This window comes from Prorops nasuta, unplaced genomic scaffold (assembly GCF_024137725.1).
Source record: "Prorops nasuta isolate Cenicafe-Biocafe unplaced genomic scaffold, Cenicafe_Pnas_1.2 PNAS00022, whole genome shotgun sequence".
Classification (NCBI taxonomy): Eukaryota; Metazoa; Arthropoda; class Insecta; order Hymenoptera; family Bethylidae; genus Prorops; species Prorops nasuta.
Genome location: NW_027116819.1, coordinates 2,979,830 through 2,998,079, shown reverse-complemented (window position 1 = coordinate 2,998,079; position 18,250 = coordinate 2,979,830).

The following is an 18,250-nucleotide window of genomic DNA, read 5'->3' as shown; positions in this document are numbered from 1 at the left end:
TGCATTTAATGCTAAGGGGAATATTATTTCAAATTTAGGATTTGATGCTACTGATGAGAAATGTGCTGTGAATATGCGTGTTCTGCTGGATAATATGAATGCTGTACGTGAGAACCTTAAAAATGAAATGCAAGAAAACAGTGATATTTTACGAAGTATTGCGTTAAGACTGGATGAAACCGAGTTAAGGCTGAATGATTTTCAAGTGAAATTGAGTAATTTCATGCAGAAACATGCTGAAGATAATGCAGATTTAAAGAAATATGCATCAATTTTCATGGAGAATCAGACTAAAGAGGATGCTGAATCAAAAGAAAATATAATGAAGATAATGCGAAATTAAAAAAAAAAAGTGCTATCTTTCATGGGGAGAATCATGCTAAGGAGAATTCTTCTTGAAATAATTCTACAAAGAGTTTTATTAGGAAAAAGAAACTTTTACTACCATCAGTGCTCATTGTACCCTTGTAAACCTAACACATACCTGAAGAGTTATGGATAGTGAAGAAAAGAAAAAATTGGTCGAAGAACTGCATGTACCTGCAAGACGGAATTTTCAACGTAGACGAGTTATAATACGAGGCTTCGATGACCTCTGGCAAGCAGATCTGGTTGATATGAAGAATTATACTGACGGAGGTTACCACTATAATCTCACAGTTATTGATGCATTGTCGAAATTTGGATGGGCAGTAGCACTGAAAACCAAAACTGGCAAGGAAGTGACAGACGCATTTACGAAGATTCTGAAAAGTGGGAGATGTCCCAAAAATTTGCAGACAGATGATGGCAAGGAGTTTTATAATAGTGATTTCAAATCGCTTATAAAAAAACGTAGAATAAATCATTACTCAACATACAGCGTATTGAAAGCTACGATATTTGAGCGCTGGAATCGCACGCTGAAGACTGAAATGTGGAAACGATTTACGTTGAATGGAAATTATAAGTGGCGAGGCATACTGCAGCGACTAGTTGAAGACTACAACGCAAGAAAACATCGTACTATAGGAATGCGACCAGTTGATGTGACGCCAGATCATGCTAATATGTTCCTGACTACAGTATACAATAATATAAAGATTGTTGGCCGTGCCAAGTTCAAAGTAGGTGATTTTGTACGAATCAGTAAATACAAGAATGTATTCGCAAAGCGATACACACCAAATTGGACAACTGAAATATTTGAAATCATAAAAGTGCAGAAAACAAATCCTGTTACATATTTACTTAGAGACTCTAGTGGTACTGATATATATGGAGGATTCTACGAATATGAACTTTTAAAAACTGCTAATCCTAATGTATATCTAGTGGAGTAGGTATTACGTAAGAAGGGTGATAAGGTCTTTGTGAAGTGGTTAGGATTTGATAATAAACATAATTCATGGATAAATAAAGATAATATTTTGTAAAAACAATATTCATTAATAAAATTATTCAATTTAAATATAATTAATTTATTCTATAATGACCCCATGGTAGAGTCGATACAGTTCCGTGCACGATATAACGCTTATCATCGCATGGGCTGAGAGCTACTTTCCGTTGCGTAATCGAATAAACATTATGCAATTTTGAGTGAATTAAATTTTGATTGCGGACTTGTACAGTAAAATTTGTTAAACATTCCTTATAGTCCTCGAAGGTTATGTTTCTAGCAACAACGTAATTCTTAATACCTTTAGCTTTTTTGATAATTTTATTTTGTACTTTAAATGTGTACATTTTTTATCTCAGTTCAATAAACTTTGTCATTATCTGCCCATTATTCCCATCTTTCATCAGCCCAGGGACTTTTTTATTCACTAGAGGCAAATTGTACTGATTGTTGGGAGAATAATCGCTTGTATCGAATCTAGCAAGATTCTCCTACATAATAGTGCAAATATCATCACACTCAATGCTGTATATTAGACTATCCGTATCGGTATATAACGCTTTACATTTGCTACCGAACGTAGGAAGCATATAATCATAATGAAAATCATACAAACATGTTTTCGAAATATCAAGAATGCTCATACCTACGTATATAGGCTTATCGAATTTAGCTGCTAATTTTGTTAATTCTATCGTGACCAAATTCTCACTGAATATAGTGCGACTGTGAAAATTAGGCTTAGCAATCATTGCTTCAGCACCATATCTTCCCTCCCACCTACTCACGAGTCTCACATCAACTCTATTTCTAACATTCTCCATAGTCTTACCGAACACCGCATTGTTCATTAATTTGAAAAGATTTTTCTCAAACTCATTTTTAGATGCTGCCCGCAAACTAGTGTTCAGATCGATATATTTACGTAACCAGGTGGACTGCTGAAATCCTAAAACGCGATGAATGTGTTTTAAGACAACACCATTACGCATACATTGCTGTAAAGCACGATAGTATATAACATAGCGCTCCTTATTTTCTAAAGTTGCAAGTAGCTTCTTCTGACGTGTACCCGGTGGTGCATCACGTACGGGACAAAATGGAAGGTCGGAATGTTTATCGTGAAGCATGCTTGGATACTCTAAGTCAACCTCTAAAATATAACTCTCGGGTGAATCTATCGGTATATTAGAGATATCCAAGTTATTAACATTTTCAATCCAGCGAAATCCGTGAGTAGGTAGCGGTTGAGACATTGCCCATCCATACAAATTATTTACATCGTAGTACATTAAATACTTAGAAGGTTCCTCGGGATTGTAGTTTTGCATGTACCGATTGCTAGCCTTTCCATAGCGATGGGAGCACTGACTCAAACCACCGCGTATACCGCGCTCTACGAACACCAACATATCCACGTCCGTGAAAAGCTCCAGCCTGATTTTCGTATGCTTCAACATCGCGTCCCAGGTGATGCCCGGAAGCGTATAATGATGGGCTGGATTCAAGTTATAATTTAGCATACAGCTATCACGGAAATTCTCGTAAATGTCTGCCAACAATAAAACATCAGTCTTTAAATATAAATCACTGTACTCCCCAAGTGTTCGGATTTTGAATTTGGTCCATACATATTTAGCATGATTATATGCTTCATCAATTATATGACTATCAGACAATCTGTTGTAAAACAACACTCGTGATGGTAAAGCGGTTTCCCTCAAACGACTTATACTATCTATGTAATCGAAAGGAAAAATACCTTTCCTTGTAAGCATTGTAATGGATTCTTCTACCACGATGGGCTGATCGTGATAGTTATCTTCCTATTACCTTCGGCCGTCCTTACATTCGGTACTTTCAGGGTGCCAGTTGGTCGTGTGGGTGACCAACAACCCAGCGTTAACATAGGGGTCTTACCCCACCATTCCAATCGTATGCATTTTCCAGTGGGCTGATTGGTAGTGCATAGAGGACGGTACGGAAGCATGGTTTGCTCAGTGTGCTAGGTCGTGGAGAGAGGGGAGGGTCCCTTACAGGTAGCCCGAGCCTCGCGACAATAGACACACTCTCCCACCCACCCACTCACACATGTGAGGGGAGGTGAGGAGACGAGAACATTATCGAGATCTTTTCTCATAGGGGACTGTCAGGGTGGTGCATCCCCGCAATGCCCAAGTCCGCGGTGCCATGCGCGCTGTCATGGACTTAGCGGCGGCACCCGGCATGCAGCAGAAACCTACCGTACCTGCACAGGTCCCTTATGCATCGATAGCATACAGTGTGTTCGTTGCGTAGGGAGCAAGCTCACCTCACGCACACGGACACACTCCTCGGTGAGCCGGTGTGGGGTACGTCCGCCTTGCGCAACGTCCCAGGCCCGACTCCCTCTCTTATTTCCCCCTCCTCAGGGGACTAGAGAATTCGCCTTTTCGCAGGAGTCCCTGTGCCCACTTCTCCTCGTCTCAAGCCGCCAAGTTACTTGGCACAGCCCTGCCTTGCTCGTTTGGTCGGCTTGGACTTTTAAGTGGAGCGCCGGTCTTTTCATCCGGTCTTCTGACGGTCCACAGGGATGTTCCTAGACGGTACTTCCTGTCCACTCGGAAACCTATGCACCGAGTCGGTAATGTAGGGTTTGAAATAACCACTACTAATCGTTAGCTTCTCTTTAATTTCTGCATTAAATCCGGTATCTTGATACGTAACGAGAGAACCTCGTTACATACCCCCCTCCGTAACGAAGGTTTCGACCCGAAACCGATACTTTCGAGCCTAGTTCGCTCTATCCTTGTTAAGGGTCTACTTTTGGCGGTATTTCTGGCTTGTAAGGCTTGATGTCAACTGTTGACATTTTTCCAACCATTTTGCCTGCCAGATCTGACAGTTCAACCACTGTTTGCGATAACTTTTTAGCAACCATGAACGGTCCGGTGAATGGTTTATTCAACGCGGCCGATATATGCTTTGCTGCATTCGATAACTGTCGGTTTTGAATTAGAACTAATTCGCCAACCTCGTATTGCTTTTCACGACGGCGTAAGTTGTAAGGCTTAGCCTGTCGTTCGTGAGCTTCGTCGAGAGCATGCTTGAAAACCAACCTTAAGGTTTCTAAGCGTTTCATTCTCGCTAGCCACTGTTCGGTAGGCTGCGGAATGATATCGGTATCGCCTTCTAATTCACGCTTCATCGACCTTGCTGCTTCTGGTTCTCTCCCAAAATTCGCAAAAGCCGGTGTAGCTTGCAATGAATTATGGTGGGCCGTATTGAATGCAAATTAGTACGCGCTCAAGTGACGATCCCATTCTCGATGATCAGAATCGAGAAAGGCCCGTATCATCATTTTCAGGCTTCTATTGACCCTTTCTGTTGGGTTTGCCTGAGGATGGTAAGGAGGTGTTGTCGTTTGCCTCATACCCGTTAGTTGTAACAAAGCGTTTATATCTTTGTTAACAAATTCAGTACCGTTGTCGGTCACTAAGACTTTCGGTGTACCCCATCTGTGTATCACCAAGTTTTCGATAGCTTCTGCAATTTTCTTGCCGTTAGCTTTTCGAAGTGGAGCGATCTCGATCCATTTCGTGTAAAGGTCTTGAATGACCAGTACGTACGAGACCCCTTGTTTACTTGGCGTCAGTGCACCCATAATATCTGCCGATATTACGGTCCACGGCTGTTCAACAATTCGGCGACCCATGAAGCCGACGGGAGCTTGTTGTTCTACTTTGCAGCGTTGGCATTCGTTGCAATGGCTGACGTATGACGTCACGTCTTTGAACATACCTGGCCAAAAATAATTTATCGCAAGGCGTCGATAGGTACGATCGATACCTTGGTGGCCGGCTTGCGGTAATTTATGGCACTCTTCGAGTACCTTTTGCTTGTATTCTGTTGGTATTACCAATTTCCAAGCATCGAGATCCTCTAATTCAGCGTTAGCTAGATTAGAGCGTCGTTGATGATACATCAACTCACCGTCTAGTTTCCAATCTGGGAACTTTTCTGGTGACTTTTCGATATCTTTTACGCGCTTCAGATACCAAGCATCTTTGGTATCGGCGTAAGTTGTCGGTATTAGTGCATTCAAACTTTCCGGTGCTCGTGACAGAGCATCTGGAACATGATTTAATGCTCCTTTTCGGTGTACGATTGTAAAATCGTATTCCATTAAGGCGAGAGCCCATCGAGCGAGTCGTCCGGATGGATCTTTTAAATTGTGTAACCATCGGAGACTGCTGTGGTCGGTAATAACAGTGAAACGGTAGCCTTCAAGATAGCATCTAAACTTCTTGATGGACCATACCACTGCCAAGCATTCTTGCTCGGTTACGGTATATTTTCTTTCAGGTTCGATAAGCGCTCTACTTGCGTAGGCAATTACCCTTTCCTGACCTTCGATAACTTGTGTCAAAACAGCTCCTAGGCCAACGTTGCTGGCGTCGGTTTGTAATGAAAACGGTATGGAAAAATCTGGGCATGCGAGCGTTGGTGCGCTCGTTAAACATCCTTTCAGTGCGTCAATTGCTGACTGCTGATTGGTTGTCCATTCCCACGCTTGATTTTTCTTCGTTAGCTTTGTTAATGGCTCAGCAATAGTCGCAAATTCGGGTATGAATCTCCTGTACCAGGAAGCCATACCCAAGAATCTACGAATTTGCTTGAGATTTTTCGGTATCGGGAAGGCAATCACAGCTTCAGTTTTAGCTGGATCTACCCGAAGTCCTTGGCTGTCGACAATAAACCCGAGATATTTCACTTCTGTTCTAAAGAAATGGCTTTTCTCTTTGTTTATTGTTAAGTTTGCTCGCCTTAACTTCTCGATAACTCTCTCTAACCACAATAAGTGGTCATCGAATGTTTTGGTGACAACTATAATGTAATCCAAATAGACGAACACATGAGGATAGAATTCGGGACCAAGTAATTTGTCCAGAGCACGCTGGAAAATTGCGGGAGCGTTAGTTAATCCATACGGCATACGTTTGAATTGAAACAAACCTCTGCCTGGAACGATGAAAGCCGTGATACCACGAGATTTCTCCGCTAACGGTACTTGCCAATACGCTTGACTTAAATCGAGCGTCGTTAGATAATTGGCTTGTCGTAACTCGTCAAGAATACCCGCCATATTTGGTAATGGGTAGGCATCTTTTTTTGTTACTGCGTTAACACGCCGTAGGTCTACGCAAAACCGAAGTTTGTCATTGGCTTTCTTTGCCATGACCACCGGGCTTGCCCAATCGCTTTGCGATGGTTCGATGATGCCATTGGTTAGCATTTCATCAACCTCTTGCCACATAGCTTGGCGGATTTTCTCCGTGCATCTATGAGCTCGCTGTCTGATTGGCTCGTGATCTTGCACGTCAATTATGACTGCCGGTAATTTGGAGATTCCCGGTTTTCCAGAAATGGGGGGTAGTTTGATTTCTAGAAAATCGTGTAACCTCTGAGCGTTATCTGTATCGGGAACTGTTAAGCCGTTACATATGACTACGCAATTTAGTCTTTCGGCATTCGAGAACATAAATTTATTCTGTCGTTTTTCCTTATACGCCCATTCTCCTGCAGAGAAGTCGACAATCACGCAAGCGTGACTAAGGAAATCCAGTCCCAGAATAAAATTGCTGGACAAGGATGGCATCCATAGTGTGTCCACTATAGTTGTCTTCCCCTCCAACAGGATCGGTATCTTAGCGGATTCATTAACTTTCCAAACGCAATTGTTTCCAACGGTAACTTTCAAGGTTTCTATTTTTCTGGACTTTATACCAATTGATTTAAATAAATCTATGGCTTTTTGTCCTGCGAACGTGCGTGATGCACCAGAATCTACTAATGCACGCAGTTCGTTCCCTTGAATGGTGACTGTCGTGTAAAACGCTAATTTCTCGGCACTATTACCACATGTGGTAATTATTACATCGGCTAAATCACCAGTCGATAACTTGTCCTCGATCGATAAATCTTCGAAGATTTCGGTATTGACAACCAGAGCGTCTGGACGCTCCGCATTGTTTTTATTTACATTCTCTAACCTGGGCATTTCCGATGGGTTTGGGAACGTGCGATAACTGTAATCATGCTCGATATTCGAACATCCTTGTTCCGAAATTGGATTTTCGTGATTACTCGGTATCTTTTCGTCTCGCTTCACTTGCGAGATTTGCGATATCTTTTCATCCGACGCCTGGAGCTGCGTATAATTCTGGGTAGAATTTACGAGCTCCTTTTGCCGTTTTTTGACGAGTAGTTAGGACATTCCGCAAGGGAAACGTCTTTTTGCCCGCATCGATAGCAGAACATCTTTCTGGCCTCTTTACACATACTCCAACCGTGTCCCGATTTACCGCAATTAAAGCAGGTCATGTTCGAGGCAGGTTGTTTCTGTTTAGAGCCGCGCTGACCTTGATGTTTATTATTAGCTTTCTCCTTCGGTTTCGATTTGGAATTATTATTCCTTCCTCGATTACCGGATGATTTGAAAGCTTGTAGATACTCTTCGGTATCTTTTGAATCTTCTGGTATAGATTCATCGGTATCTGAGTCGGAACTTTCGTCCACTTCAAGAGCACGCAGTGCGTGTCTCCTAGACTCCCGTATCTTTCCACGATTGCCTTTATATGCCAGTTCGGGAACTAAAGTTTCCTCTGGCATAGCAGGTGGCCGATATCCTAATGATGGCCGATATGCGGCTTCGAAATTGAGCGCTAAACGCTCAAATTCTCGATACGTCATCGCAGTATGTATAGCGATACCTCGTCTATACGCCGGTAGCATGTTCTTGTGCGCGATAGCAATTCGGCTCCAGTCCGATCTATCTCTGCCTATTTTGCGAATATACGATTGTATAATTTGCAAATAGGCTCGCACAGGCTCGTTAACTCCCTGAGTTCTTGTAAGAAGCTCAGTTTCCAACTTCTCTTCCCAGGTTTGTGATCTGAAATACGACCGTAAACCGGACTTAATTTCAGACCAGGTTGAGAATTTGTTATCCTCAAACCACATCCTCGCCACACCAGTTAAGATGTGGGGAAAGACGTCAACCAGGTCGGAATCTCTAATCCTAAGCAGATTCAAAACGGCGTCGGTCCTGGCAATGAAGCTCTCAACCGTTTCCGTTGAATCGCCCGCAAAGGTTAGATTCGATTTCTGGAGTGACTCGAGAACTCGCCAACGGGGCATGGTGTCGTCCCCTCGGCCGATATCTTTTCCGGGTGTCTTGCGAGGGACCTTCGTTGCGTAGGTTCCTCGATACACCGCAGCGGTACTTAATCCCGAAGCTTCATCAGATGCTAGTTGGGATTCGATATCTTCGCCTGGCCTAGACAGTGTCAGCAAAGGCTGGCCCTGATTGGCCGTTCCCGGTTGGTTCGTCGCGTTTTTAGGCGGACGGCCTCTGGGACGCTTAGCGGGAACAGCCTGCGCTGTTCCTCCGATAGCTTTTCCTTGAGCTAATTGCTCGAAGGATCTCGATATTTGCGAGATGAGATCTTGGAAAGAATTTTCCAATTTCTCCATTCTCGCATCGAGATTCGATACCTTGCTTGCCAGGTCAACCTGGACAGCCTCGTTATCTGTCGGGTCATCGAAATCCTCCGATGTATTTCCCGACCCGGTACTCCCTCTCCTCTCCGCATTCTCTGCCATCGCACTTACTCAAGGCTCGTTCGGTGTTAAGGCGTCTATGAATGTCGGAGGTTGTCGCTGGAGTGAGCCAGGTTTGTTCCGCTGGCTCCGATAACCCGCTCACGGTAGGTTGCCCCACCCGTGGCTTGGGTGCGCGCGCAATAGTCGAGGACGGTGGCGCCCTCACTCGAACTATTCGCTTGTCACCCGTGCTGCCCTCTTTGATTGATCTATCCATCGATAATCCATCACCAACGATCCAGTTCCAACAGTCACCACCAGATGGCAGTGCTTGCATAGATCTAGTCGCCGATAATCAATGATCAATGGCCTAGTTCCTTCAATCACCGCTAGATGGCAACACTCGTATCGATTATCGATCGGTGGCTCTATCGGTGACTGCTAGGTGGCAGCACCGTTAACATTTTTGGCAGAGAGTCTGTTTACAGCCTCAATCTGCCCATCCATTTCCTCGCGAAAATTGTTTTTGTTTATTTTGGGAAGGAAGGAAAATAAGGAAAGGAGTTTTGGATGGGTAGGAAAATCACAAGGATTTGCGGTATCATAAACGATATCATAAACGGTAATAATGCGGTATCTTAAACGATAGCTTAAGGAGGAGCTTCTTTACGGTTCCACGAGCTGTGAAACCCTATCGAGGCTTACCTCCTTTTTCGCCGCCTTCTTCTTTGAAGGCTTGGATGGCCCCGCTTTCGGCTGTGAAGCCTTCCGCGATGCCACCTTCGCCTTCTCCGAAGGCCGTGGTTTAGACCTGGACGCCTTCCGAATTTGCTTCAGGACGATCCCACGGTACGTTCGTACCGGCCTTCGCCACGTACGGTCCGCGTGTCTGCCACGTCGGACTGCAGGCGATACAGGTCCGCAAGGTTTTACCCTTGCGACCACACCCCTTGCAGAAATCCTCCACAACGGGTGTGGGACACTGGCTGAACCGGTGTCCCCTGCCTTTGCAGTTCCAGCAAAACCAATTGCTGGGACCGCCGATACCGCTGGCCGCCGGCTGCTTGGGCCTCACGCTGGAATCCAGCTTCGGCCTTTTTGCCGGCGGAATCTCTGCCTCCTTCGGCGGCAGGGGTTTCTTAGCCTTTGCGGCCTTGCCTAACACCACACTCGCGTATGATGCAGGTTTCGGCTGCGGCTTCGAAACCTCTGTCTCCGGACGAGGTCGCTTCCCCTTGCCACGTCCCTTGCGGGGCGGAGCTTGGGGGGGCTTCCCCGTCGCAGGACGCGAGGCCCCCTCGACCGCTTTCACCACACGGTGAAAGAGGTCAAGGTCCCGGAGGAAAAACGCCACCAGGTCCTTCTCCGTGTAAGACACGGAAGGCTCTGGCAGCGGCTTTTCCTCGGAGGAACGAGACGCTGTGCTCATTCCTCGAAACTGCTGGGAGAGCTCAGTCACCTTTGCAGGTGTCCTGGGGCTCTCCCTACGCAATTTCGGGGAAGAGTTCAGCAACTCTTCCTCGAGTTCGAGATCGAGCGAGCCGAGGCTCGCTCCGGTAATCTCTGATGGTGAACCGAAGTCCACCACCAGGAGGTCGAGGGGATCGAGATCCCCTTCGACAAATGAGATCGGTGACCCACAAGGGGACACCGATCCCACGGTGAGTGGCCTTACCACTGAAAGTGGTAAGGTCACCGGGACCCGCGGAACAGGAGGGAGCGGCTCGGCCGCAGGATGCAGCAAAGCTGCAGGGAGCAGCTGGACTGCGGGGGGCAGCTGGGCTGCAGGAGGCGGCTGGGCCGCGGAGGCGACGGCTTCGCCGTCGGCTACGGTTAGGGGGGCTTGTGAGGCCATGGAGTTGAGGAGGTCTGGTCTGGTCCAAGGAAGGATTAGATATGAGCTCCTGCCGGCTCGCTCACCGCTCGCTAGGCGATATCCGATATTGCCGAATTTCTAATTAACTGGATTAATCCGGTTAATTGAGTTGACAACATCGCGGTACTAGGCTGATAGTCCAGCCGGTGCGCGAGTACCGACGACTGTTGTCAGCCGGCTCGGCCTTGGCTAACGCTTAGCTTTGTTTACAAACAAGCGCTCGGCAGAATCCTGCCTGTACTAAGAGCCTTTACGAGAGCATTTCAATTTAACACGGACGAATATAATATTAAATTATATTATCGTCCGTGATTCTTATTTAATATGATTTTCGTTAACTTGCCCTGATTGCTCGAGTTCCCTGTGGTTGCATGAACCAGATTGAGCAATTTACTGCCTATGAGTAAATTCTCTTGACAATCACGTGCACTATGTTTTTCAGTCTTTTACTGACGATATTTATGCTCGGACACATGGCTTATTTAGATTATTAAAACCGTCAATAATTTAATTTACATAAAACCACGTTGGGCGCCATTTGTAATGGATTCTTCTACCACGATGGGCTGATCGTGATAGTTATCTTCCTATTACCTTCGGCCGTCCTTATATTCGGTACTTTCAGGGCGCCAGTTGGTCGTGTGGGTGACCAACAACCCAGCGTTAACATAGGGGTCTTACCCCGCCATTCCAATCGTATGCATTTTCCAGTGGGCTGATTGGTAGTGCATAGAGGACGGTACGGAAGCCTGGTTTGCTCAGTGTGCTAGGTCGTGGAGAGAGGGGAGGGTCCCTTACAGGTAGCCCGAGCCTCGCGACAATAGACATACTCTCCCACCCACCCACTCACACATGTGAGGAGAGGTGAGGAGACGAGAACATTATCGAGATCTTTTCTCATAGGGGACTGTCAGGGTGGTGCATCCCCGCAATGCCCAAGTCCGCGATGCCATGCGCGTTGTCATAGACTTAGCGGCGGCACCCGGCATGCAGCAGAAACCTACCGTACCTGCACAGGTCCCTTATGCATCGATAGCATACAGTGTGTTCGTTGCGTAGGGAGCAAGCTCACCTCACGCACACGGACACATTCCTCGGTGAGCCGGTGTGGGGTACGTCCGCCTTGCGCAACGTCCCAGGCCCGACTCCCTCTCTTATTTCCCCCTCCTCAGGGGACTAGAGAATTCGCCTTGTCGCAGGAGTCCCTGTGCCCACTTCTCCTCGTCTCAAGCCGCCAAGTTACTTGGCACAGCCCTGCCTTGCTCGTTTGGTCGGCTTGGACTTTTAAGTGGAGCGCCGGTCTTTTCATCCGGTCTTCTGACGGTCCACAGGGATGTTCCTAGACGGTACTTCCTGTCCACTCGGAAACCTATGCACCGAGTCGGTAATGTAGGGTGTGAAATAACCACTACTAATCGTTAGCTTCTCTTTAATTTCATTATTAAATCCGGTATCTTGATACGTAACGAGAGAACCTCGTTACAGCATGCTATAATGTTCTTCCGTTAAAGCAGGAAACTGTGATACTAAGTTCTTTAGCTGAGATTCCTCCAAATATGAACACAGTTTATCTAAACTGGATGCTATAAATTTAAATGAATCGATAAATCTCAGATGAATATTATAATGACGAAGAAATTTACTAAATGAAATGTATTTTTCCTTATGTACAGGTAGGAGATGTACAGATCCCTTCAACAAATTCGCGATCGCTTCGAAAATAAAATGTGAATCGTAGCCGGACAAATTGTGGAAAATTATTGGAATAGCATGCGAGTCTGTAAAGTTTAAATTGCAATTATTATGTGTGAGTCCTCTATATTTACCCGTTAAGTGATCGTGATCGCGAATTCGAAGTTGATTTGGAAGAAACGGCTTTTTGCATATATGACAGTTGGGGTAACTATAATGCCTCAAGCTTCCGCTGACACTAAGGATTGACATAGGTACTACGGTCTTTAACCTATCGCTTATAATTTGTGCAACGCTCTCAAGTTCACGTACAAACCACTCGATGCAGTCAGTACCTCGATATGAATTAAAACTTGAGAGCGATGAATCACGAGAACTTTTTATATAATACCCAGTAGACAAGCTAGGCCGGTTCTGCCCCCCCCCCCCCTCCTGTCCACTCGGATCAGCCTGGTTGTGAGGTAGTGGGGGGAGTCAAGAAATGCTAAGTGGTGGTGAAGGAAATCGGAGCCTCCACGTGAGCTCGCATAAAGTTTTGGCGAGAGGGTTGCGCGGGGTGCGTGAGGATACTTGCAGCCTTTTGACGTTACACCCTCACTCGTATGACGTCAAGTCCCATTCAGTAAAAGCAGTTTCCTAGATGATAAAACAGAGAGAGATTCTCCTTACGTTGATTTTTTTGCTCGTGTAACCTTGAATCTTTGCAGCATGCTACTACCCCCGCTTAATCCGCTTTACCCTAAATATAGCTGAGTGTGTTACTTTTTTCCATAGCTCAGCAATTTTTAAACTAATATATAATAGCATGCGCAAACACACAATTGATTCAAAGCATACTTGGTGCAACGTACTGTTCCGTTTTCTCGGCTAAATAAATCCGAGGACAGGGGGCAGGGGACGCGTCAGTTTAACACAAATTTTTCGAATGATCATACTGAAAACGATGGCTCCTACATTCTTGGACTTTCAAGGGTTTCTATTGAAAGATAATTCTTTTATAGTGAAAGAGTTTGCAGTTTTGCGCATTAAAAAAGTGTGTCACATTTTATTTTCACCATCATTTCCATATACTTGGTTAAATGAGGCAGAGATAAAACAAGCAAAGTAAGTGAAATTGTTTAATTAAAACCGAAGCTTTTTTCTGTAATATTTTTATTTTTACTTCTAGCTGGTTATATTATAACTATCACGGCTTAAATTGGACAAATGGCTATTCACCTTATTATAGGTATAAATATGTTATAAGGAAATATGTGATAACTGAAGAAGAACAACAAGAGATATTCATGAAAGGACTCGAAAAAAGGAATTGGCTTAGTGGTATCAGTGATTATACAAAAAGTGTAGGTTTTTTTTTTTTGAAATAAATATAACTCTGGTTCAAGACAATCAAGTATTTATTCTATCTCGGCTCACGTCTCCGTCACCACTGACCCAACTGTCGTCTATTCACTACGGGGTTACACTTTCTATATACAAAGGGGATTTTGGCGGGCATTTCAAAAACCCCACACTCGGCCGTCCTACGGTTACATTCGTCCTCGAATGATTAAAATTCTTCATCTTCACTATCCTCGCTTTGTGTCCAGTGTTTCATCGAGTCCGCTGCGGACGAAGTCTGTCCTGGACCTTCATGTGTGCCTACTTTGCGAACAACATAGCGATTATTTCTTAAAAGTCGAATAACTTCGTACGGTCCGAAGTATTTTGAGGCGAGTTTGGAGTCTGGAGCTTGCTGCGTTCGCCTTATTGCTACAAGGTCACCCTCTCGATATTCGTGAGCCTTTTTTCTCGTTTATACACTGCTATCTCACGTCGATAGATTTCGTTTAGCTCGGCTTCTCTTCCTGCTCCATCAATGTTGATTCGCATATTCGGACCATTACTGCAGTTAATTCCCTGATCCCTTCCCGCCATCACATCGATTCCTTCACGATTGGAGCCATTCTCACCAATATGTAGTAAATTTTCTTCACTGACCGCCATATTGGACTCTCGATTATCACTCGAAGAGGTGCACTGAGATAACCACTTATTATTTGGGCTGGCGCTTAGAAGTCTAATTAATAATTCGTTCTTTCTTGTACCTTTTGTCGGTAGACCTCTGTCGGCCAATAAACTTTTAATCTCGAGTACAGTTAAACTTCGTAGAGCAGCTTCGTTTGTCGTCGAATTCATGGGGCGCGTGTGTACATTTACTTTATATTTTACGTCTAAGAAGTACCGATCAATATACTTTTGCTTACGAACGTCACTTTTTTGAGTTACTTCAACCCGATCCCGGGACGAGCCCCCAGTTGTAGGATTTTTTTTTTGAAATAAATATAACTCTGGTTCAAGACAATCAAGTATTTATTCTATCTCGGCTCACGTCTCCGTCACCACTGACCCAACTGTCGTCTATTCACTACGGGGTTACACTTTCTATATACAAAGGGGATTTTGGCGGGCATTTCAAAAACCCCACAAAAGTAATGCAGATAAATGCGAGTGGGGAGATTTTAAATTGAAAGATAGCAAAGACAAGTTGGAGCTTTCCATGTGTATGAATCATAAAGGTTTATGTGCATCAAAAAATGTTTATTTTATGAAATATATGTATGAAAGAGAAATGTACAATAAATAAGAAAAAAAATAAAATTACGTTTCAGTTATTTAAGCAATTTCATACAACAGTCTTTTTGAAACGATTTTTAACACGTGTTTAAATTGAAGAATAAGCATATCGAGTTTCTGCAGAAATTCTATTTTAAAACTAATTTTTATATACACACACATACCAATTGATGACTAAGTATATTAAATTTCATCTCAATATGTGAATTATAAAAAGATGTATCATTGATGAAATGTGTCACTCATTCCATTATAATCGGACTCGAATCAATCTTCCTCTTCTCCCATTTTACGTATCAATTTTACATTCTCAAAATGTATACCGAACTTCGAAAAAAGTTTAGCTTAATTAAAACTGAGCACGAATACTCTGCATGGGTACGTGAATGTCGTGATCGTATCCAGGAGCTGAGGAACGATAATCGGAATGCATCAGTGGGTACACGACAGAAACATTTTGCTGAAATCGCGAACATTAAGTGCCTTCTGCGTCGTGCATCAAAGGATAAAAGCTCCATTAAATTTGGTTCTGGTTCTCATAATGCGGGAGAACTTATCTGGGAGGAGCTCAGATCAGCGTTTAATAGCCGAATATGTAGTGGTATGATGATAAATAGTAGTTACATAGAACCACGCAGCTTTCTATTAGATGCAGAAGAAATTGTGTACACCCGTGTAAACCAAGTATTTGATAGTGTAAATATTGTTAAGATAAACTGTGTATTTAATGGACAATTTGTTTCTAAGGACATTAGTGATGATAAGCATGTATGTACAAAGAATAGCGTATTGTATAAAACTGATAATTGTAAGGAATGGTATAGGCTTAATATTGTAGAGATTTTACTAAAAGAGTTGAGTAAGTTTCAAGAACGTGATAGTGGTTGGGCTCTGGAGAAAATTCTGAGTTTAATAGTTAATATTAATTATTACAATCCACTACGTGCTGGATGCAGAATTGAGCTTCCAGCCGCTATTTTACATAAAAAAGCTGTGATAAACATTGACAATGAAGATAGCGCATGTTTCGCATGGGCTGTGACAGTAGCACTATTCCCTGCAATTCCACCTGCCAAATCCTACCGAATATTCTCCTATCCACATTATCGGTCTGTTTTAGATATAGGAAATATAACGTTTCCGACCACTCTAAAAGAAATTCCGAAATTTGAGGCGGATAATGACATTTCAGTTAATGTCTTTACCATGGAGGAGGTGGAGCAGGAACATAATTGTAAAGCCAAAGTGATCATTGTACCGCTTCAGATAACAAAGATGAAGCGGTCTAGGCATGTTAACCTCCTCCTCATCACGGATGACCAGGGAACTGCACACTTTCTTTGTATAAGAAATCTTCCAAGGTTGATAAACAGTCAAGTAAGTAAAAGAGAACACAGTGCTCATATTTTTGATCGGTAAGTAAGAATTATACTAGAGATATTAATATTGTAATAAAAAATACTAATAATATCAATAACTCATTTCAGCTGTTTACACTATTTCCGTACTGCAGATAAGCTACAGTCGCATGAGAGGGATTGTATGCAGCTTAATGATAACCTGCACGTAATTCTACCAAGGAAAGCTGGACTGCTGGGTATCTTTTAAGAACCAGAAGAACAGTGAAAGAGTGCCGTTTGTCGTCTATGCAGACTTTGAATGTTTACTACAGAAAATTGACAATAGTAGTAATAGTAGTAAAAATAGTTACGATTATCAGAAACATGTACCTTTTAGTGTAGGGTATTATTTAAAAAGTGCTCCCGATGCGTCACTCTCATGTTATAATTCACATCGAGGTGCTAATTGCATCGAATGGTTCGTATGCGAGCTCGAGAGCATTGCACGCATCGTCAGCGAAAAATTGAAGACTGTAATACCGATGAATACTCTTAGTGAGGTTGAAATTTCGCGGCACTACAGTGAACCTAATTGTCACATTTGTGGAAAACCGTTTCTTCCAAATCAAGTGCGTATTCGCGATCATGATCACCTAACTGGTAGATATAGAGGACCGGCTCATAATAATTGCAACATAAACTTTAAAGACTCGCATGTTATTCACGTAATATTCCGTAATTTATCTGGCTATGATTCACATTTTATTTTTGAGGCGATCGTGAATACGCTTGAGGGATCGGTAAATTTGCTGCCTGTAAATAAGGAAAAATACACTTCTGTACGAAATGGTGCGCCGAAACTTAACCTAGAAATCTGTTGAGGAACAATGGGAAGGTTTGCCTTAAATAAAAAGAGCGAAAAATTGTCGGTTGACAAGAGGTGGTTTATTAAAATAAATAAATAAATATATACAAAGTTTTACAATAAAATTGCACGTAATGTGTTTCACGCAATTTACAAAGATAGATTTTCGCACTGTTAAAGGTGCCGCGCAATTATAAGTTTTTCTAGGGAATTTCCTGCCGTCAGAAGTCCTAGGGAATTTGCCTCGGAGAGGTTTCCTCCCACTACCCGACTCCTCGAGAGCCTTGGAAGAGAACTAAGGAACACTGTTCCAGGCGAGCCCCTTGAAGGCAGTGTTGAGGGGGTAGGAGAGGGGAGTGGAAGGCCGCAGGAGGGAAGTCCTCTCCTAGGATGGCGGTGGGTGGTTTGGTGATACTTACCGAAGCAAAGAATGCCTAAAAAGGCGTAGATGGCCTGGTGGAGGCGCTGGTTGGCCGTGGAGGCGCAGTAGCCGGAAGGCTTCAAAAGTAAGAGGCGGAGCTTGTCGTTGCTGCTGTCGCTGCTGCTGCTGAGCTGCTGTCGAGCGTGATTAGGCTGCGATGGGTCCTTATCAAGGACCCATCTATATAGTTGTGCGATGCAATTTTCGCTAGCGAGAGCGATCGTGGTGCTGGCCACCTGGTGGCCGAGCGAAACCAGTGTCGCTACCGCGGCGTGCCAGTGCCTACGAGGCACGCTGGCTCGCCGCGGAGCGAGAGAGACGGGTATAGAAGCCCAGACATGTAATCAGTAAAATGCTGTTTTGAGCCGTAAAAACAGATTTTATCGAAAAAGGCTGTTTAGACATTATAGAAAGTAAACATTCGGGGCTATGCGTAGCTATGCTTATTTCTAGGAAATTGTGAAAATTAAGGGAG